This window comes from Alligator sinensis, unplaced genomic scaffold, assembly GCF_000455745.1.
Source record: "Alligator sinensis unplaced genomic scaffold, ASM45574v1 scaffold1075_1, whole genome shotgun sequence".
NCBI classification, from domain to species: domain Eukaryota; kingdom Metazoa; phylum Chordata; order Crocodylia; family Alligatoridae; genus Alligator; species Alligator sinensis.
Genome location: NW_005842277.1, coordinates 436,915 through 459,353, shown reverse-complemented (window position 1 = coordinate 459,353; position 22,439 = coordinate 436,915).

Sequence of the window (22,439 nt, the reverse complement as noted above, 5' to 3'; positions counted from 1 at the left end):
CCCAGGAAAAAGCCAACCTATTAAATAGGTACTTTGCGTCAGTCTTTCATCAGTCCCATGGGACGCCCATGCCCGCTACAGGGCCAGGAAGTCCGGGTGAGGGTGATCCCCTGCCCTCCATTAATGTTGACTTTCTGAAGGAACATCTTGAGAAGCTGGATACCTTCAAGTCAGCTGGCCCTGACAATCTTCACCCCAGGGTACTCAAGGAGCTGGCGAGCATCATAGCCCAGCCTCTAGCACGGATCTTTGAAAACTCTTGGCGCTCTGGTGTAGTGCCCGAAGACTGGAAGAAGGCCAATGTGGTGCCTATCTTCAAGAAAGGGAGGAAAGTGGATCCAGCTAACTATAGGCCCATCAGCCTGACTTCTATCCCGGGGAAGATCTTAGAAAAGTTTATTAAAGAGGCCATCCTTAATGGACTGGCCAACGCCAACATCTTAAGGGATAGCCAGCATGGGTTTGTTGCGGGTAGGTCTTGCTTGACCAATCTCATTTCCTTCTACGACCAGGTGACCTATCACCTGGACAAGGGAGAAGAGATTGATGTCATATATCTTGACTTCAAAAAAGCCTTCGATCTGGTGTCCCATGATCGCCTCTGGGAGAAACTGGCCAATTGCCGCCTTGGGTCCTCCACGATCCACTGGCTGGAAAATTGGCTCCGGGGTCGGACCCAGAGGGTAGTAATCGATGGAAGTCACTCATCGTGGTGTCCTGTGACCAGTGGGGTCCCCCAAGGCTCTGTCCTTGGACCCATACTGTTCAACATCTTCATTAATGATGTGGACACTGGAGTCAGAAGCGATCAGAACTGGCCAAGTTCGCCGATGACACCAACCTCTGGGGCAAAGCATCCACACCAGAAGACAGGCAGGTTATCCAGGCTGACCTGGACAGGCTCAGCAAGTGGGCGGACGAGAATCTGATGGTGTTCAACGCCGACACCCAGCACTCTTCCCTGCCTATGCAGGGGGTCAGACTCGATGATCTCAAGCAAATCCCGGGACGTCTCAAGCAAATCCCGGGACGTCTCTCAAGCAAATCCCGGGACGTCATTCTCCCCCTGTACTCGGCCTTAGTGAGGCCGCAGCTGGAGTACTGTGTCCAGTTTTGGGCTCCACAATTCAAAAAGGATGTGGAGAAGCTTGAGAGAGTCCAGAGAAGAGCCACGCGCATGATCAGAGGTCAGGGAAGCAGACCCTACGATGACAGGCTGAGAGCCCTGGGGCTCTTTAGCCTGAAAAAGCGCAGGCTCAGGGGTGATCTGATGGCCACCTACAAGTTTATCAGGGGTGACCACCAGTATCTGGGGGAACGTTTGTTCACCAGAGTGCCCCAAGGGATGATAAGGTCAAATGGTCACAAACTACTTCAAGATCGTTTCAGGCTGGACATAAGGAAGAACTTCTTTACTGTCCGAGCCCCCAAGGTCTGGAACAGCCTGCCACCGGAGGTGGTTCAAGCGCCTTCATTGAACACCTTCAAGATGAAACTGGATGCTCATCTTGCTGGGATCCTATGACCCCAGCTGACTTCCTGCCCTTTGGGCAGGGGGCTGGACTCGATGATCTTCCGAGGTCCCTTCCAGCCCTAATGTCTATGACATCTATGAAATCTATGCTGCAAGCAAACATGCTTGCATGTGTGGATGCACCCTTTGATTCATAGCAAATTTTGAATGACAAATAATGTTGCAAAAGTATGCATCCCTTAGTAGTAATTGGTGATCATAATATAATAAGTTTGAATCAAAGACTGTTTTTCCTTCTTTTTTTGTGATTTTAAAAGACTCAGCAAATTTCTTCAGAAGTTAAATCTTAATAACTTTTCTCTGTGGGAGTAATAAGAAATTAAAATTTATGTTTTGTTTTTTAAATTCCAGGTTATTGAAATTTAGAGAATTTTCTGTGTTGAAGCAGAAAGCTGAAATTTCTTATAAAACACAGATTCTGAAAATTAAAATTTCAGAAATCATGAAAAATGTTTCAGTAATGCTAAATACTTTGTTATGGCAAAGTAAAACAGTTTTATTTGAAAAAAGTTGTAAAATTGTATCATGCTAGTTTTAATAACACAGTTTAACAATCTAAATGAAATGAGAGATAAAACGATTTTTTAACACTTTCCTATTAAAAGAGTTAATGTAAATCAACATGTTTGCATACAGTGCTTCCATTTTGACACAGCTACATTTCCAATAGTGATTTGCTTCATCAAAAATATTAAACTGACCCTATATCCCAAAATGTAGATGTGTATGCTTAATACAGTATCAGTGAATGTACTGTATACATTACAAATTGGTACTATCATAAAATTTAAGGCGATGTGCAATGATATGCCCACCTGTGGTGATGCTTGCTTTAATGGCCACATGGCATTTGTCTTGATTCACTGTGAGGCAATATGTGAGGTTAAAGAGCTATCTTCAAGTGAGAGATTCATGAAAGGATATTACAACTGTTCTCTATTGGGGAGCTTTTGAACCTCAGATTCCTAGATAACTTTATAAGCAGTTCTCTGGAGACAGTAGACTCTAGAGAACAACTGAAAAATTGTTAGACACCCTTTGCTACAGGAAAGGAACAGTTTGGATAGAAGGGGGCGTACTGATTTGAAATGCAGTTAATCACTTTGGCTGCTGCAGTTGATATACATGTATCTTTCACTGTGACAGCGATTTGGTTCTTGACCAACTGAGCAGGAAAAGAGAAAAGTCATGAACTGTAGTTATTCAAACTAGATGAAGGTGCTGTTATATACAGCCACAACCTGGCATTAAGGAGCACTTTCCTGACAGCAGTGATCCCTTTACATTCTATTGCTAGTACATTGTTGTTGTAGTAATTGAAATGCTCATTGTATTTTTCACCCCCCTCCCAAACATATAGAAACAAGAGTAATTTGGACAAGTTCTAATTTTGGATAATTGATTTGTCTCGTACTTCCTGATGGATCCAGTATTTGTCATTCCTACCAAGCCCGGCATTGCATAGGACTGCTTTCTACTTGCAAAAACATGCCAGATTTCAGCTGAGAGAAGGTGGCTGCATTTCAGTGATGGACAAGAATGGGCATTCTCTTGTACATCTGTGCTCATACACTTACACACACCTGCATATATCTATTTCCATGCTTCCTACGTGGCTTTGCTTTAGTTTAAAAGATAAGATTAATAGAGAATGGTACTGCCCACATGCTAAGCATTGTTTCCACCAAGAATACAGTATCTGACTTTCTATGTTAAATTCTTAAAATGGCTTGGGAATGTCCCACTAATGTTTTTGATGTGATAAGAGATTGTATTTTTTATCTCTAGGGAATGTTAAAGTATGTTTATTTTTTAAATCAGGTTTTTAGAGTTCAGGTAAGTTGTATTAAGTGGAACTGTTAATTATTTGTTTGGCTGTAATTTACTCTAGGTGGCTCATGTATGTTGTTTATACAGTTTTGTATTGATTTTACCACTAGATTGTATATTTAAATATCATAAATAAAATTGCCTAGAGCAATTGGAATTGACTCTTTAGAGAACTCAAGCTAAATATATTAATAATAAAATCGATTAATTTTCCAGATCTTATAAATAATAAAGAAAATACCAATGTAATTGTTGGCTACAAATGTCCAACTCGGGATCCTTAAAATTCTAATTTATTAGGCGAATTGAAACACTGTAATGGGTTAAATCATAAACCTTGGGGCTGGTCCCCACACACACACACATATGCACACACATACACACACACAGTAGCAAGCTACAGAGTCAGGTATACCTATCCTACAAGCGCTGGAGTCTGCCGTTGATGGCCAGTCGAGGCTTCTTTCAGCGTGGTGTTATCCTCCAGAAGGGGGTCGCCGGATGGTCCTTCTGGCTGGACAGGTCTGGTCAAGTTGGAGATCAAGAGGGCGCCACTGAGGGTCACTTTTCACTGCCTTTTATCTGTCCTTGGCAGACTTTGGTGACTCCTCAGTTTTCAGGTTTGCCCAATCCAGGGGTCATTGACCCTCGTGGGACTTCCTCCCCCCCCACCGGTCGCTGGCTACTGGATGGCATCTGTCAGCCCTAGGGGTTGTCTGCATGAACGTGCAGGTTTGGGAGTCAGTTGATGAATTTTGAATAGGGCTCTGGGAGTGGTCGATCTGGAGATATTCAGCCCAAAAGTTGGTCCCTGGCATTGATTAACTCGGGCCAGGGCTTCTAGCCCTTGATCAGTGACATTTAGAGATTTCCTGGTTGTTACATTGTCTTCTATTGAGTTCTTCCGTTGGTTGATCTGCAGTCTCCCAGGTGTTAATTACTGTCTGCTACCATGTTACACATTCAATCACTGATTCACTCGCTCTTTCAGGGGCCAGCCTGATACAGGGAAGGGCAGTTTGATTCCTGCCCTTGTTAACATTGTTACAATATATAATTTACTTATGAAACTAAACACATTCAGTTGAAAGTTGAAAGGTGAGGAGTATAAAATATAAGCTACAAATGCCATGGCACACAAATAGATAAAAATACCAAACTACAAGGGGAGATACAAAATGCACACATACAAATTTTAAAACACACTTCCTTATCTTAAAGTGAAAGACAGAGGAAGGAAGAAAAGGTAGAAAAAGAGAAACATATCCAAAGAGGGGAGAGCAAATGCAGGCAAGAGGAAAAGGGGGCTTTCTGCTACATTATTATAGTTGCAGTGTAGCAGCCATGTATGATGATTTTTAGAATATTATGTCTATCTCAGTGCTTGTGGTCTATACAGTCTGAGATTTAAGACTGCTGTCTGGGTAAGAATATGTATCCAAATGAAATAATAATTTCAAAGCATCCTTTATTTTCATCCTCCAGGTAATGTGTTCATTAGCTTATTTGGCAACAGGGTTTTTCAGTGTTTCATTACATATTAGGGCTTAATTAAAATGTCTGAACCAAATGCATTGCTAATGTGCAGGTAAAGATATTCTATTTTATAGGTATGTTATCTTAAAGAGATAATGCAATTAGAAACTTTATATAAACAGTATTTAATATGCTTTTGGCTCAAACACAGCAGTTTTTATACTTATTCATTTTCACTATAATGAAGTTAGCTTTAACTAAACGTTTAGTGCCAAGTTCTGCTTGCAGACACACCTATGCAGCTCTCACTGCAGGGAGTAGAAGTGTGCATGTGTTGTAGAGCAGAACTGGATCTTTTTTCTTCTCAGTACATAACATTTGTCAGTTGCTTACAGGTGAGTTTAGCAATATTAGTAGGGCCATAGATGGCTCAGAAAGTTGACCATGAACAATGCGCTGCTCAAAACAAAGCCCAAGGAATTAGGAATAGTGATATAAATCCCGTTATATATTCTGCATGGATGAACCCCAGTGAAGCCAACTGGATTCCATTTAGACATGAGAGGCTGCCTATGCAGAGGATGGGGGCCAATGCCATTCATTATGGGTATGTACAAGCATTCACTGCACCCAGTTTAGGTTTAGGCAGCTTGCTTTAAAGCTGTTTAAACCTAACCTAGGAGGAGGGCATGCAGATGTTCACTGCTGCTGGGAGCAACACAGGTGGCTTGGGGTGTGTAACCCTGGATGGGGTCAGGGATATGGGAGCAGGGGGAATGTGGGACTGGCAGGTCTAGTCAGGAGTTGATGGGTCCAAAGGAGGTCTATAGTGAGGCTGTTGGGTGAAGGGGGAAAGGAGCTTGCCAAGTCTAGGAGGGTAGTCAGGGATCTAAAAATAGCTAAGTCAGGAACAGCATGGGAACAGCACAGACCCAGGGCTGGGGGGAGTGGCTCAGTTTTCCCAGGTCCAGGGCTGTGCTGTGATCACGTGCAGGCATTCACTAGGTTGGGTTAAACCTTTATAAATTGGTTAATCCTTCACCAATCTAAAGTTAATTCTCCTCTTGAGGTGAACTTAGATCACACACTCTATTTTTAGGACATTAGGTCAACCTACTGTTGATTAGGTGGCTCTAAAAGTAATGTTTGTACATACATTACAATTACTGTCTTAGTGACCTACCAGTTTGTAAAATTAATAAATTGGTCAGATATCCACATTATAAAACCATCCAAGTCATTTGGCATTTTTAGTAAACTTCTTGACACTGGGCAGTGACACTGGGTTTAGTAAACTTCTTGACACTGGGCAGTGACAATGCACAGCAGAACTCACTAGTATGCTGGACTGTGCAAGACATGTTGCATTCGCTGACTGAGAGTTCTTGCTTTTTGTTGAGCTGCCAAGTCAAGACAATGTTCAGTAAGGATGGGAAAGACAAGAAGAGAAATGTCCTGTAAACTAAGGGATTGTGTGCTGAGCTGGGCACCTGAATGAGCACAGATAATAAGTCATCTTTACTGACTGCCTACCACTTATACTGTTGAACAAAGCCCTTAATTTTCTTGTACTTTAACACGATATGAGAACACCTCTTTTTACACACTATCTGACATTGTGGAGTAGAATGGAGGCAAAGGAGAAGGTTTAAACTTAAAGAAATGTTACCTCTAGCACTTCTTTGTAGAGGCTGATGTATTCTTGTCGTGTGGTCTGTGGGAAAATAGCACAAGAATAGTAGTCTTTAAACAACCTTTAAAAAGTCTTTAAAGAGGAGGAAATCCTTTGAATAACATCCCTCATACAAACAATTTGTAAAGCCCCATGAGATAAGTTCCTCTTAGCTTTGTCCTGGAGAAAAAAAAAAATAAGAGACTAAAAAAAATTGTTCCTTTGCCATCACCTCCACAGTAACAGTAAGGTCAAATGAAGTCCTTCCACTCATTTAGTTTCTCTGTTGCCAAGTGTTTAACCTCCACAAATCCCTTGGTTTGTGCATATGGCACCTACAACTTTCAGGTTGTACTCTATCTATATAAAGCCTTTCCCTTGTTAGCCATTGCCTGGCCAGCCTAACAACCTCTCAATATTCTGTACAAAAGTATTTCTTTATCCAACATCAAACCTGCTTATTAGATTTTAGCTGTTAGAGATTGTTATCATGTCATATTCTACAAAGGAATGACATTAAGAGTAGTCTGTGGATTAAAAGCAAATGTTGTTCCTGTTCAAGGCCTACTGTCCTGTCTTTACCACTGGGAAGCAAGCCCTACATTTGTGTCTCCAAGCACAGTATTTCATAAACCATTTTGATCTCTACTTCTGTCAGTCTTCACCACAGAAAGTGATTTTTGTTTTACCTGTCCATTATTCTTGACTATAAGAATCAGAGTATGTCCTCATGCTGGTTGTATCTATTTTCTATCTATCTTTGTGGTTGCAGAGTTAGCAGAGATTTATCAATTTTGCCTTGTCACAAAATATAAATTTGTGACAGGCCATAGATCCCGTGTCACAACAGGTTTTCCCTCATTTCAGTCATTTGTCACATATTCCAACTACTTGTGCCAATGCATTGTCAGGTTTGAAGTTACGGATATCTGGTGAGTGCTGAGACTGCTGAGTACTGTGAACATTGGGACTGAACAATCCTCTCACCCCTTGAGATTGTACTTGCAGTCTATGCTTGTTGCAATGTGCACTGCTGCTGCATGTGCTATACCTGCAGTGTGGCTAGGACTTCTTTTTTTCCAGGACTATTCTTAATGGGGCTAATTTGTGGCATGCCCATCAAAAAGGTCGTCAGGTATCCAGGTTGTAGCTGTACTGGTCTAGAGGGAAAAGGAATCAAAACTAATATAAAAAATATCAAGTTGGTTTAATATTAAAAATATCTAGTTGGTCTAATAAAGATATCACCTCTTCCATGAGTTTTGATTCCGTCATAAAGGTTTGTTCCACACATTGCCTGGGCAAATGAGACTATAAATGGTAAAGAAATTATACCATCATTTTCTATCTATGGAACATTCAGCCTTTTTTAGTAAAAACGTAGTGTATAGCAGTTTTGATATTTGTTTGAAAAAAAATAGAGGGAAGTAAGTGAGATCAGGATATCATTTTAAAAGTTTAACAAAGGTTTAGCTTTAAGAGAAGGTAAAAAAAAAAAAGCCCTGCATTAAGTACTGCTTATTTACAGTTTTGGAAACAGGCTTGCAAAGTAAGGAATATCTCTACCTGTAAAACAAAAACCTCATGCATTTTACATTTTTTCACCTATTACTTTGTTTAGGGGAAAAAAATCCCCTACAGTTCACGATAGCAGTAGCCTGACATTATTGGTGAGTTATATTTCTAAATAAATGAAAAACAATTAATAAGTCCTATTTTATAGGTTGTAACAAGATCTATAAAAAGTGATATTTTTAGTGAAGGATTACTAAAGAATAAGGATATTTATTTCTTTTTTTTTATTTTCTTTTTCTCTTCCTCCTTTAGTCTGTTTTATTCTTTTCACGTATTCAGTTAAAACAGTAATAGCAGTGGCCAAAAACCCTCAACAGATACATGCAAAAAAAGTTATTATGGAGGATATATTTAATGGAGATACAGACCATGTTTCACTGACTGTTGGTTAAATAAATGAATAAATTAATTAAGTGAATACACATCTATTTAAATGGTAGTAATATAGTATTATATGTATTAGTTTCCTAATGAGGTGCTTGGGGAAAAATGTCATCACAAAATATTTAAGGGTTACCTTAAATTGCCTAAGAAGTTTTTCTGTCAATTAGCCCTTGGTGTTTTTTGTTTGTTTGTTTCCCTTGAAGAGGTATATATCGGTAGTCCCACCTATTATAACAACCAATATACTTAGCTGCTTTAGGGTAACCAAAATATGTGTATGTATTTATTCCTGCTCCAAGTTCCCCTTCTTAAGCTGAATGATTTTTTATACTCTGATATTTTCAACTATTTTTTTTATTGGTCTTTATTTCAAAAGGGGAAATATGACTAGTATCAGTGGCATGAAGTCTCCTAATGTAAATTGCATATCAGTTCGCACCCTTGTTACCAAATTTGCCCATTACTTTGGGGTGTGCTCATTTATTAGGGATAGTTCCTAGGGTCTTGGTGATTCTGTCAATGTGCTGCATGTGTTACTATACGGAGCTGTATCTCTCCCTTCTGCAAGGCCTCACCCCCAATGGAGCTATCTTGCAGGACTTAATCTCAATGGGCCTGGGTTCCTCCAGTCACCAAATCAGTCATACACACAAACACACACAAATTAACGTGACACGCCTGACCTGGCCGGGCTGATCAGCATGGACAGGCTGACACCCTCATGTGCCAAGAATCAGTTCATAAGAGCAACAATAAAATGCAGTCAGACACAAGCACACAGGTGAACAGAATCCCTCTGAATCCGGCTGGGTGTCCAGCTGACACCCTCATGGGCCAGCATTCAGTTCATAAGGGCACATCTGAGTTAAACTGGGTCAATCAGCCTGTACAAGCTGATCCCCTTATGTGTTTCAAACTCAGCACGTCCCAATCTTTGGCCTCTTGATGAGCAGACCCCACAATAATTTGGGCTTCACAGGGATCTTTAGCATAGGTAAAAGAAGCGTTGCTGCAGAGCACGGGAGGAAAGAGAAGCAGAGAAGGAAAAATATACCCAATTACTACCAGTTTGACTATAAAAGTTATTTATTGCTAAGCATATGAAATATATAATAGTACTAGTAGTAATAGACATGCAAAAGAAAAACAAACACCAACAATGACAATACTACCCTGGTTTCACTAAGTATTTGGGGAAACTTAGCTCAAGCTTAACTGATACAGTTCAGGTTCAGAAGTTTATGCCTAGAAAGAAGACAGAGAACGCTGGGATCTCACCTAGTCCACGGTACTCAGGCTGCAAAGCTGACAGGCACAGTCTGTAGCACAGTCCTTGAAGGGAGAGATGATCTGTTCTTCCAGCGTCCCAAGAACGACAGGGGATGGTGTCAGCACAGGGGTTTTCTTCTTCTCCTTCTTTCCTCCTGCTTCTACTTCTTTTCCTTCCTTTTCCTCTTCCTCTTCTCCCTCTAGCAGCACACACACTTACAGATTTTTATACCCTCAGTTCAGCTGCTTCGAAGCACCCTCAGTAGTGTAAATCATTGTCTTTTCTATTGACAAGGGGTTATCTGGTTTGGACCATCTCAGGAAACTGATTGATAATCAGGAAACACTTAAGATTAGGGAGTAACCCAAATACTTGGGAGCCAGCTTGAAATTCCTATGGGTGGCAGATATACTGATGGGATATCTCATGGTTTCTTCAGGAACAATAGATAGCTTGCAGCATCAGGATTTTGGATTTTTACTTGTTGTGCACAAGCCTCAGCTTAGCATGACTTTTCCAGATCTTACTATAGTCTTTTAACAGACTTAAAACAATTATTGGGGTGCTCATAACCTTTTGTGGAGAGGACTCCCACCAGTCGTCTCGGGAAAGATATGACAACACCTGGGATTAGGGCTCCAGCAGGCTGGATGCTGTGATGAACCCTTAACCATTGTTCAAATGTTGCCCATACCCCCTCTGACTCGGTCTCTTGCCTCAGCATTCCCTAACCCGGCAACCGAGTTTTAGTCAATCAAGTTTAAATAGGCCTCCCATAGTGGGACCGGGGAATGTACGGCCCGAGATGCCTATTAAACTTAGAGCTGTGTGTGTGTGTCTGGGGGGGAAAAGTCCTTAGTAAATCCAGATTAGAACTGGTCTGATAAATGCTGAGCTGGGTGTGTGTGAACATGGGTTGATTAACATTGGAAGCACAGATTCCCCATCATGCAGCGCTCTCCTGCTTCTCTGGTCCCAGAATTCACTGCAGTCTCTGCTTCAGGCTTTCTGTTCTCCATCTCTCATGTAAATGAATGGTCATCTGGTTCCATCTCGGATGTAAATGAGACCTAGGGCAGTTGGCTCACTCTTGTCACCCTTATCTTGAGGGTCTTAGGTGTGTCTCTCACTGCATCTTAATCAGTTTCGTTTAGGTAGAGGAGGGGAGGGAGTGGGGGGTGAGTCCTTTGTGAGTCAGACAGACTGCATCCTGTGCCAGGGTTGCCCAAGAACACACAGCTGAGACATAACACCCTTAGTAACCACTATATTCAAGGGGGATTAATCCCAAAAGAGCAGACAGCTATTGTCTCTGTATAAGACCCATGTGAGGTGACATTATCCTACACTGACCCAGCTGGTGCAGCAATCTTTGCAGTGACTTCCCCCTCCTGTCACATTTTACAATGGGCTTGCATTGCACAGTGTCCCAATATTATGCTTCATGGCAGGTAAAGACTTCAGAATAAGGTTTCTGAAACATACAGTTAAAAACTGTGCCTTACTTCAGAAAGTGACATCACACATCTTTTTCTTGTGCTAGATCTTGTGCAATCCATACTTTGGGTAATACTAAGGTAGATTTTATATATGCTATTTCTTCCTTTTTTATGTTTTGGTGTGTCACGACCCAGTGATTTTGGTGCCTCAGCACTATGGAATTTCCTGGCCACATGAGCGCTCCTTTGCACGGCAGAGTGTTCTGCTGCAATTGAGAACCTGCGTGTAGGAGAGAGTTCCCACCAATTTGCAGTTTCCTTTGCAGGATACATTTCTTCTTTGCAGCACAGAAATGCACGGTGCAAAGAGTTCCCGCTATTCGAATGTAAATTTGTGCCCCGCTATTGGCCAGTGCTAAATTATTCACACGTGGCGGCTAGTAATTGGCTCGCTGGCCGTTTAAAATTCCGCGCGACTTCCGCCCAAGTCGAAGAGCTTTGAGCACGCTGCAGAGTGCCTCTGAAGTTATCTGACTTGCGGCTGCCGATCGATAGACTGATCACCTATCGATCTTTCTTCCCGTCACCGAGCGCAACCCCGACGTACCCCTTTCCCCGCCAGCTTCGAATTGCGGACGGATTAACTGGCTTGGGCCCCGCCAGCTGGAACAACTCGTGTGGTTGTTCAGATGACCAGACCACCTGCGTCGTGATTGCAAGTGGCGTGAGTAAAGTTTTTTGCAACCGATAAGTTGTGTCTGCCTCTCCATTCACCAGCCCGCCCTAACGTACGACCAATTTCTAACGCAACTCGAGTCAGCTCTGGCCGTCCGAGACATGGTGAACAGTGAAATAGTAAACAAAGCTGACATTTAAATTAAATTATACAACTGAGTGAAATGAAAGTGACACTAATGTTTCAGACTCTATATAAATGGAGGCAGGTGTCTTTTAATTAATTATGCCCACTACATATTTTAAAGTTTTTCTGGGTATCTGTAATAACTAATGATATTTTTAGAAACAGGATCTGGAGCTCTAGAGAAAAATCAAAATGTCTGTCTGTACCAAAAGGTAGTTTTGTAGCCACACACTTTTGGAAAAACCGACCATAGCCTGAGGGCACAAAAACTGACATCTCTGTAGCTATGACTAGGTACAGACATGTAAAAAGCCCAAGGTGGATTTGAACTAACTTAGACAGGCTTCTCTAAGTGGACTATGTTAGCTTGGTAGTTAACAGAACAGAAGTTGGCCCTTTGATGGGTGAGGCATGCAGGTTGCCTCCACTGGCCAAGCCCAGCAGGTTGGAGATGCTCCTGTAGTGCCAAGTGCAGCCCAGTAGGCAGACCACCCTTGATTGGCTGCCAGGCACCTCCCCTCCCCACTTCTGCTTGTCCTTTGTCAGACACAAACATCTGTCAGTAGCAGCCAAGCAGCAAAGGCAGCAGGACAGTCTTCTCCCTGGGTCGCACCTGCTCATGGAAGGCATGGGGGTTCCAGAGTGGGCTCCTGTATGGGCAGCAGGCACCCATCTAGGGAGTATGAATAGGCTGCAGGGGGTGGACAAGCACCCCTTCCCCACCTTCATCATTAGGCACTGTGCTGACTCTGCTATGTGAGAGCCCTGGGGACAGAGCCAGCTGAGCACTTGGCTGGAGCAGTGGAGCACAGGCCAAATTCCAGTGCACCTTCCTGTGAGGAGGGGTCAGTGGGGGCCCACAAAGAAGCCTTGGATGCCAGAGGACAGCAGATTGACTTGACTCAGTAGGGGATCTGGTATAGAAGTTCAATGCTCAAGACTTAGCTAATTTGAATAATTTTGAGTGCACATCGATCCAGGTCTTTCTTAGACTGGGTTCCACCATTTTTATTTTGAACTATGTGCCCCACACTTTTGTAGAGTTATGGGTTTGTTTCAAATTCCAATCATTTAATGTGGATTATGTGTAATGTCTTTACCTAGCATTTGTTTCTAAATGGATTTTATTGTATATGACCTTGAGAGAGTAGCACTTGTTTGTAATCTTCCAAGTTATCCTATTATTGTCTTTAGAATAGAATTCTCAAGCTAAAGGCATCACTCCACTGGGCAGTTATTCTATGATTATGCTGCTATAACTCACGTAAAGGGTTTTTTTTTCTAATTGTGAACAAGAGTTATAACTGAAAAGGCATAGAACACAGCATTATAGACCATGAGGCACAGTAAACTGTCTGCAGTGTTAGAAATGCTCTCAGCAAAACTCATACTGAAAATGTTCGTCTTCCATGGGGCCAGCTGAAAAGTGACAGCTAAAACCCTTTGCCCTTCAGGGTGTTCAAATGAAAATGTTTGCTTTATTGCCAGAAACTCAGCATCATTAGAAGAGCTGGCTATGTACTACTGAAGACACAGACAGCATCATCTAACATATTAAGAGAATAGAGTAAATTTAACAGTTTTCTCTTTACTACCTGGTTAGGTCAAATGTTATTGCTAGAGCATTAGCCATTAATCTCAATGTAACTTCATCTTGCCTAATTGATTTTGATTTTAATTTATATGCTATCTTAAATAAATAAACCCTCTATCAATAATTAACAAGGAATGGTACACATGTAAGATAGATGGTTCATTAAATATGTCTTAACACACATTATTTTTAGACCTTAAATCTTTTGAAGTCCATATAGAACCATTTTTTTCTAATTCAATATCCTTTAAGTTCTTTGGAATTTATTACACTTGACATGGTATGATTAACTCTCCCGTGTAATCAGTATGAGCTTTACCACATTAGATACCTATATTATCTAAAGCTTCTTTGCAAATTATCAGGGTGATATTTTGGTATAATTTACAAGAAATTCAAACCCAGGGCTCTAACTTAAATATTTAAGTCCAGAAGCTGAAATGTTCAAGGAAGGACCTTGAACATTTTACTTTACTACATCTTGACTACAAGAAAACTAGTAAAGAAAAGACTGTAGGCAGTGCAGCATCAGTCCGTGTCACTCTAGGTTTGTTAGTTCGGAATAAAACTCACTGGGAATTTCTTGATAAAACATTTATTTTCCAGAGAAGAAGCTAGCTATTAAAACTTCCTATGGCAAGATATCAGCTTTAACAAAACTTTCATCAGGAAGTTTTGCAAAGTTCAAGGTGGAGTTTCAGGTCAAAAATGAAGACATCATGGGATATGGATAAGAGAGATCAGGGACTTAAACATGGGGGTCTCATTTCCAACAAACTGCCCAAAACACTTCATTGGACTATAATGCCTTTATCTGATGATTATTTATTTAAATATTTGGACCTGCCCAAATAAAAGAGATCAAAAAATTCCCCCACACAGAAGGGCCAATATCTTATGCTTTGGCTTTGGCTTTTTTTGTTGTGAATTCAAAAATTGCTTTGGCTGGGAAAACAATTTGCCATCCAGCTTTCAGAAAGAAGAATATTATTTTGTGGTTCATACCTACAAGTCACTTTTATTTTCTTCTACTTTCAGAAAAGCAATATGACTTTGCAAACAGAAGAAATGCATTTCAATGCAAGCATAGTCTTATTTCTCCTAAGAGGTGTCAGAATTAAAAATAACTTTAATTTAAGAAACTTCTGACTACCACTACTAAGGCCCAAAAAGTAACCCTTCTGGTACATAAATGATATCATCTCAGACAGATGGCACAGTCTCATTAATGGAATTCTTTCTAGCTACATCAGCAGATAGGCCACACCACTTAAATGGTACTGTTCTCAAACCTCACCGTAACCCTGTCCCTGAAGGCATCACCTTTCTACCCTGCTGCCCTGTGTGATGTTCATATTTACTTATGCTAATAATTTATGTTAAATTTCCATTTCTAAATAATTAATAGTTGCTATATTTTAATAGGTAACTTAAATCTTAGTTAATCAAATACCTATTATGGAATTATATAAACCCAGGGGGAAAATATGTCCAGGTAAGTTTTCAACCTGGATGTAACTAGTTGTGCTAATTCCTGTATTTCTCTCTCTCTCTGAGGTTAACCTTAGCTAGTTATATCAAGGTAGTCATCACCTATACCTTATTTCTGCTACTATTTGACATTGAGATGCTTAACTCAATTTAGAGATTAGCACACTCATTTCTGCAAAAAAAAAGGAAAGACAAAACTTTCTTTCACCTAATGCACTGATTGATAGAATGGTGGGGCTGTCACTTTCAGGAAATTGTGCGGATTTTTTGCTGGGTACAGAGCCTATGCTCACCTAACTGGAAGTTGTAGACCTAAAACTATCCCAAACTGATTTGTTCACTCCTGGAGCAATTATATTCTCTCAAATTTTCAGGAAGTGCCTTACCCTAGCCATTTCTTATTTTTTTCTTATTGAGAAATGAAATTGAATTAAATTATTTTTAACTCATCAGAGTGCTGTAAAAGATTTTTGAATTTGTTCAGGACTTAAAGGTAAAGTGGAAATACTGAAATGTAAGGAAAGAAGCAATTTTCATGGTATTTCCAATTGAGAATGGAAACAAGATTTCTACTTTTGCAAGTTTTCTAGCCTAATAGTTAAGACTCAGAAAGTTCTGGTAGTTCAGCTAAGCCTATGAGCCTTAAATACATATGCATATGAATCTACACTGAGCATTAGGGGTGTGCGGAGCAGGCACTATTTGATTCAGATTCGGATTCAGCCCGAATCAGAGACAGTGATTTAATTTGTTGATTCAGATCACTGTCCCTGATTCAATTCGGCCAAGTACGAACCTGAAGATTCGATGCTGATTTGGAGAATCAGTGATTCGGACATAGACACAGCTTTAAATGTTTTTTCTACATACCTCAAGGTACCAGCACGGCTTGTGAGTGCTGGGGTGCATGGAGCGTCCCACAGTAGTGCGGGGGGGCCCTCCATGTGCTCAGCAGTGAGCCCGGAAGCGAACCAGAAATACTTCCAGTCCACTTCTGAGTCTGCTGGGCAGTATGCACCCCCTCCCCCCTGCATCCACCTGGCTCAGCAATCGGCCACGAGGAGACCCTGGGTGCCCCCCCAGACTCAGGAGGCACCAGTCACTGAGCTGGGGGTCTCAGGGGGGCCCTCCTGCCTGCTCCCCGGAGGACCCAGAAGTGGACCAGAAGTGCTTCTGGTCCACTTCCAGGTCTGCTGCTGAGCATGCTGGGGAGGCCCCTGTGCTTCTGTGGGACACTCTGTGTACCCCAACATCGCAGTGTTCATGAGCTGCCTGCTACCTTGAGGTATGTAGAAAAAACATTTAAAGCTGTGTCTATATCCAAATTGCTGAACCTTTCCAAATCTCTCTGAATCATTTCGGAGGGTTCTGATTTGATTTGGAGAGATTAAAAGGTCCTCTAATTTGATTTGGATTAGGAGATTCGCCCACTGAATTGGGCTGAATCAAATCAGGGACTGAAGCTTTGCACAGCCCTACTGAGCATCACCCATCCTTACTGGTTGAATCTACATGTGATACTATGTCGGTGTAGCAACATGCTCCCTTGGTACAATGCATCGCAACGGTGATATAGGGGCTAAAAATACCTGTGCACTGAATCATTGAGTACTTCCTTTTGAAAATACTGAATAACAGCGCAGTAACAACAGCACCATAGTGGCACGTGTAGATGTGCCCACTGTGTCTTTTCTTTTAGTTCAGTAGAGAATAGGATCCATATAAGAGACTGAAGAATTAAAGAAAGCTACCTGTAGCTGTGTGTGTGTGTGTGTGTGTGTGTGTGTGTGTGTGTGTGTGTGTGTGTGTGTGTTAGTCTTAGAATAAAGGACTGCAAAGGCCAGAACTTAATCACTTGCTCTTATTATTTTTCTTGTACATACTGAAACTTATATAGAAAATAAAATATTTATAGCAATCTGCTCCCAAAGGCATTTTATTATTAAAGCAAAAAGGTAGAGTATATTATAACAGCAATTATTTAAGGTTTCTACATTAAAGCATCTTTCTGCTGACCTCATTAAAGTAACCCAGCTTATGCTAACAGACCATTTCCTCCTTTTTCCCTATTTTTACTGTCACTTTGGTTCCCTTATACAGCTAAAGCTGTTAAATCATGTTACCCAAGTGGCTACTTTTGGTGACCAGGGTAATTCTGGACTATAATTTCCTTATATTAGGGTTGAATTCCTGCTTAGATTGAGTACTACCTCTAGCACACAAAAAAGACCTATTTCTTATTAGCTGTTGGCTGACATGAACAGTTTAAGGTTGTCATCAACATCACTCTGGTGAGCTCCTGCTGAGCAGATAGCACTGAAAGCGCTACTGGAGCTGTTTAATAAGAAATGCTTCAGCAAATGAGAGGCACTTCTGGCTGCTGACAGAATACTACTGGCACTGCAATCTATGTATTCATATATGTGCTGTGTTGTGAAAATATGAAAAATAGCTCAGCAATGGCATAATTGTGGGCAATTTGCTTAATTGCTTGCTAATTCTTGCTTGCTTTTTAATGAACTGTGTGTGCTAAATGTAATGTTGGACGGTTCACATCCAAAATATGTCAAATTCAAGCCCAGGTTTTTGTAAAGGCTCCAATCAGCTTTAAAAAAATTAGACAATTTAAAATAGGTATTTAACTTGTTTCCTAATTTTCCTTTGGTTTTGATTTTAAAGAAAGAATAGGCAGTGTACTAGCACAGAGATACTACACATATAACTGATGATAAGCTACTTTACATTTCTAAAGATAACCGGTTGTGCTACATTCATTAATAAACAAATTCTTTCAGATTTTGAGATACACAAGCATTACAGTCCATTTTATACAGATATGGGCACTGAGGTATAGGGGTTTTCAAGAGGTTAGCATATTGATTGGTATACTTTTCTGAAAATCTTATCTTCCATGTGGTGAAGGAAATAGGAATTTCTGAAAAATCTGGCCCTTGGAAAATTGTTTCTATTTGACTTGTTGAAAGCAAATAGAAAATCTGTGGAAGAATGAGAACTGGAGCCAGATTTATTGATTTTACCTTAAAAATACTTTCTTTTCTACCTAAAACAAGGTATCACTGAAATGAAGTCATTCATAAACTCTGTATTAATTCTTAGTAGTGAGAAACAAGGATTCTATATATGAAATTCTTACCTAATATGAGTACTATTTATGATATACTGATAACAGTACTTGCTTTTTTTGTAGGATAATTTCTGAAAAGTATACTTTCCACTGAAAAATAGGGCCCTGTGCTTTCAATCTACACTATTTCAGTTTTATTGCATACATGTAGTTTTTACCAGCCAAAGTTTGTGTTCCTGTTAACTTTGAGTGTTTGAGCAGTTGCTACTTGGGGAAAAAATAGGCAAAGAATTCTGCAAAGCTCATCTTTGCCCCTCAATTCATAAAAATATTCAAAGTGGAATGGTAAGCATTTATCTATACTACAGGTAGCATCTTGGTTTGTCTTTGAAAAAAGTTTATCTGTATATATAAAGCAAAACTTAGTAAAGTAAATCAGGTTAAATTATTATATTTTGGCTTAAAGATACCTACTGGTAAAACTGTAGATTGAAATGGGGCTTTGACATAAGCTAATTGAAAGCTACTTTGAGCTACAAATGATTAAGGCTGTGGAACAATGAAGTTATTCTTTTAACTACTGTGCTTTAAGTTCGACTTGACTGTTCTGATCTCCACATTTCAAAACATGGGAATTCACCTGATAGGCTAGGTCTTTAAAATTTTTCTTAGTTCTTAGACAAATTAAATAAACATGTTAATTCCACAAAACAATCTAGATTTCAGATAAAAATGATAAGCATATTTCAGTGCATGAGGGAGATCCATTCCATAAACTGATGATGCCCTTTCCTTATCCAGTGATGCATACAGATTCTCACCAGCCTGCAAGGTAAAGTGAAAACAAGGTCAGATTTAGCGAACATGTTCTGAAGCGAGTCAGTAAGAGTGGGGGGAATCAGAACCCAGATTGTACCTACTTTTTCCATTATTGTCCCATCATAGTGACATTATTGGGAATGCACCCTCTTCCTTGTAGTTTCACAAATATGCCCATCATCCCTTTCATAACTGGATGTAAGAAGGTGCCTTTTACCAATTCCGCACAGTATTGACAAGGAGAAACCAATGCTGCCTTTGCAAAGAGGATTTCTCAGAAGCTTCAGGGGCCTGCTTCTGCTTCACTTCTGGAGGCAAATGCCATAGTTAAAAACCTTTAATGAGGTTGATCAACACGTGAACTCATGACTTTCTACAAGAACACACAGCAGGAAAGTGAAAGAATTGAGCACTTATGTTACTTCTACCAACTGAAAGAGAAGGGATCAAGACATTTCCTTCTTCAACCAGTCTACCACTGACTTACAGAAAAATACCACAGCCACTAGAGAAGAACCAGGAAAATGCCACAATCAATCAATTACAATGATAAATGTTCACCTGAGTGTTGGATCATCACACTCAGCAGTGCAGACTATATTCTTGTTGATCCCATTGAACTACCACGGGCATGGCAGTACACACATGGTGGAGTAGCCAGATGTCATTCTGAGATGGAATTTAACTGTTCAATGAGTTTGGGCAGTAACATGGATATATATTCAGAATATGTAAAATGTTGCAGTTGCCAAACTTTGCCTCTGTTTGATAAAGAAAACCTGGTGAATGTTGCCCATGTCTCAGCTTGGGTTTGAAAATAAGGTGACATAACCTAAAGGGGGATTGGGTTCAGAGGTGTGCCACAGGGCCTGAACTCAACAAATATAAAACCTCGGAGAGGAGGAATGGGGTAGGGGCCTTTTGACCTTTCAGGGGTCCAGAGTCAAGACTAGGCACTTCTCCATGAAGGAGCTGGACAAGTGAATTATTCTGGCCCCAATGTCTGAGAGTTCAGGGCCAGGAGGCCTCACCACAGCAGGCACTGAAAACTGCTGGCCCTCCCACATGGAACACTGGCCCTGCTCTGTGGCTATGTCTCCCCCTTCATAGACCATGGCCCTGTGGCTTTCACTGACATGTGTGGCTTATGTTAGGCAGCTGGCCAAAGCCAAGGGGCTGCCAATTCCTGCCAAGGCTATGCTGCTCCCTTGCAGCAGGACCCAGGCCACAAATGGGGCCATAGGGAAAAGAAGAGAACTCTGTGGGCCTTTGAGCAGGAAGGGGATAGATGAGCTTGGGGCCCTTGGGCTCTTCTGCTAGAAGCTTCCGCTGTGACTGCCTAGCCCAAGGGGCTAGTGGGCCCCTTCCTGTGCACTGCCCTCCCCAATTCTGAGCACTCCTGCTTGCCTTCAAGACCGACCTGGAATTGCCTGAGCAGGGGAGGGCTATGCCTACAAGGCAACTGGCACTGCTCCTGGACCATGTGCATTAACTCCCTATTCTGGTGCTGTGACCCTCTCAGCTCTGATGTACTATGGGATGTCTCCTCCAAACAGCAGGTGGGCATCTAGAGCCCCTGGCCATATATATCAGTATTTTTTTTTTTTTTTGGCAAGAGGACATTTTCCCTTTGTTCCTTCAATGGTTGTCAGACATAGCTGTGTTATATTTCCTGTCCCTAATCTGGGGGATGCTTTCCACAAAAACTACTGTTTACTCTTTTACCTGCTGAGCTCAATAAACACTATCGATGTCTTTCCATGAGTGCTTTGGAGGGGAGGGGGAGTTATTTACATCCAAGTGCTAGATGTATCACTACTTAGGTGCCAATCCCCCATGGAGTGCAGCATGGCCCTAGCAGAAATAGCAAGGGCATGACAACTAGGCAGATTTATGATCCCACTGAATGGAACATGCTCTCTTCATAGATTTAATAGATTTCATACACATTAGGGCTGGAAAGGACCTCATGAAATCATCTGGTCCAGCCCCCTACCCAAGGGCAGGAAGTCAGAGGACCCCAGCAATATAATCATCCAAATGCATCTTGACTGTGGCCAAAGTAGGTGCTTGCACCACTTTGTAGGGGGTCTATTAAAGACTCTGGAGACTTGGACAGTAAAGAATTTCTTCCTTATGTCCAGTCTAAAACAGTCTTCCAGCAATTTGTGAGCATTGGACCTTGTTTCCCTAGGGGGAGCCCTGCTAAACAGACATTCTCCCAGTTCCTGATGTATACTCCTCACATACAGATACTTACGTGGCTGCCACCAAGTCCACCCTGAGCCTATGCTTTTCCAAACTGAAGAGTCCCATGCCTCTCAGTCTCTCCTCATATGGCCTGCTCTCTTGACCTCTTATCATGTGTGTGGCTCTCCTCTGGACTCCCTTGACCTTCTCAATGACCTTTTTAAAAAGTGGAGCCCAGAATTGGATGCAGTACTCCAGCTGCCACCTCACCAAGGCTGAATAAAGTGGAAGAATGATATCTTGAGTCTTAGTTGAGTTGCATAGGTATTTGCAAGCCAGAATTTTATTTGCTTTGCCAGCTGCAGCATTGCACTGGTGTCTCATATTCATCGTGTGGTCAATCATGACCCCCAAGTCTCTTTCAGACCTAGTGCTAGTGAGTGAAGCAGTGCCGAGCCTATAGGTATGATGTGGGTTTTTCCTCCTGAAGTGGAGCACCTTGAATTTCTCTATGTTGAAAGTCATCAGGTTTGTATCTGCCCACCTTGCAAACCTATCCAGGCCAGCCTGGATCTCCAGCCTATCCTCCAGTGTAACCGTGCTTCCCTATAGCTTCTTGTCATCAGCAAACTTAACCAGTTCATTTCTGACACCTGAATCCAGATCATTAATGAACATATTAAAGAGTACCATGTCACAACCCAAAGGGTGTGATTTTTGTTTTGTGTGCTTCGGCACTGCTAAATTGTTCCCGCTAAATTACAGCTTCTTTGCACGGTGGAGTTTTCTGCTGCAAAAGAGAACCCCGGTGCAAGGGACGAGTTTCCCGCCAATTTGAAGCTTTCTTTGCAGGGTGCATTTCTTTGTTGCAGCACAGAAATGCTCGTTGCAAAGAGTTCCCGCCATTTGTATGCTAATTCGAGTCCCATTATTGGCCAGTTCTAAATTATTCACACGTGGCGGCTAGTGATTGGCTTGCTAGCCGTATAAGAGGCTTGAGTGGTTTCCGCCCAAGTTGGAGGACTCCACGAACAAGGGAGGAGGAGACTTCACGTTGTGTGAAGATCTCCAAGCGCTGCGGATCCTTACGGACCCAGCGCATTTCAAGCAGGCAACAGAGGTCTGATCAGCCTCTGGCCTCTCCCCGTTGCCGATAGATTCCTAGATGTATCCCTTCCTGCGCGCAAAAGAACCGGACCCACGGAGCCTAGCAAACTT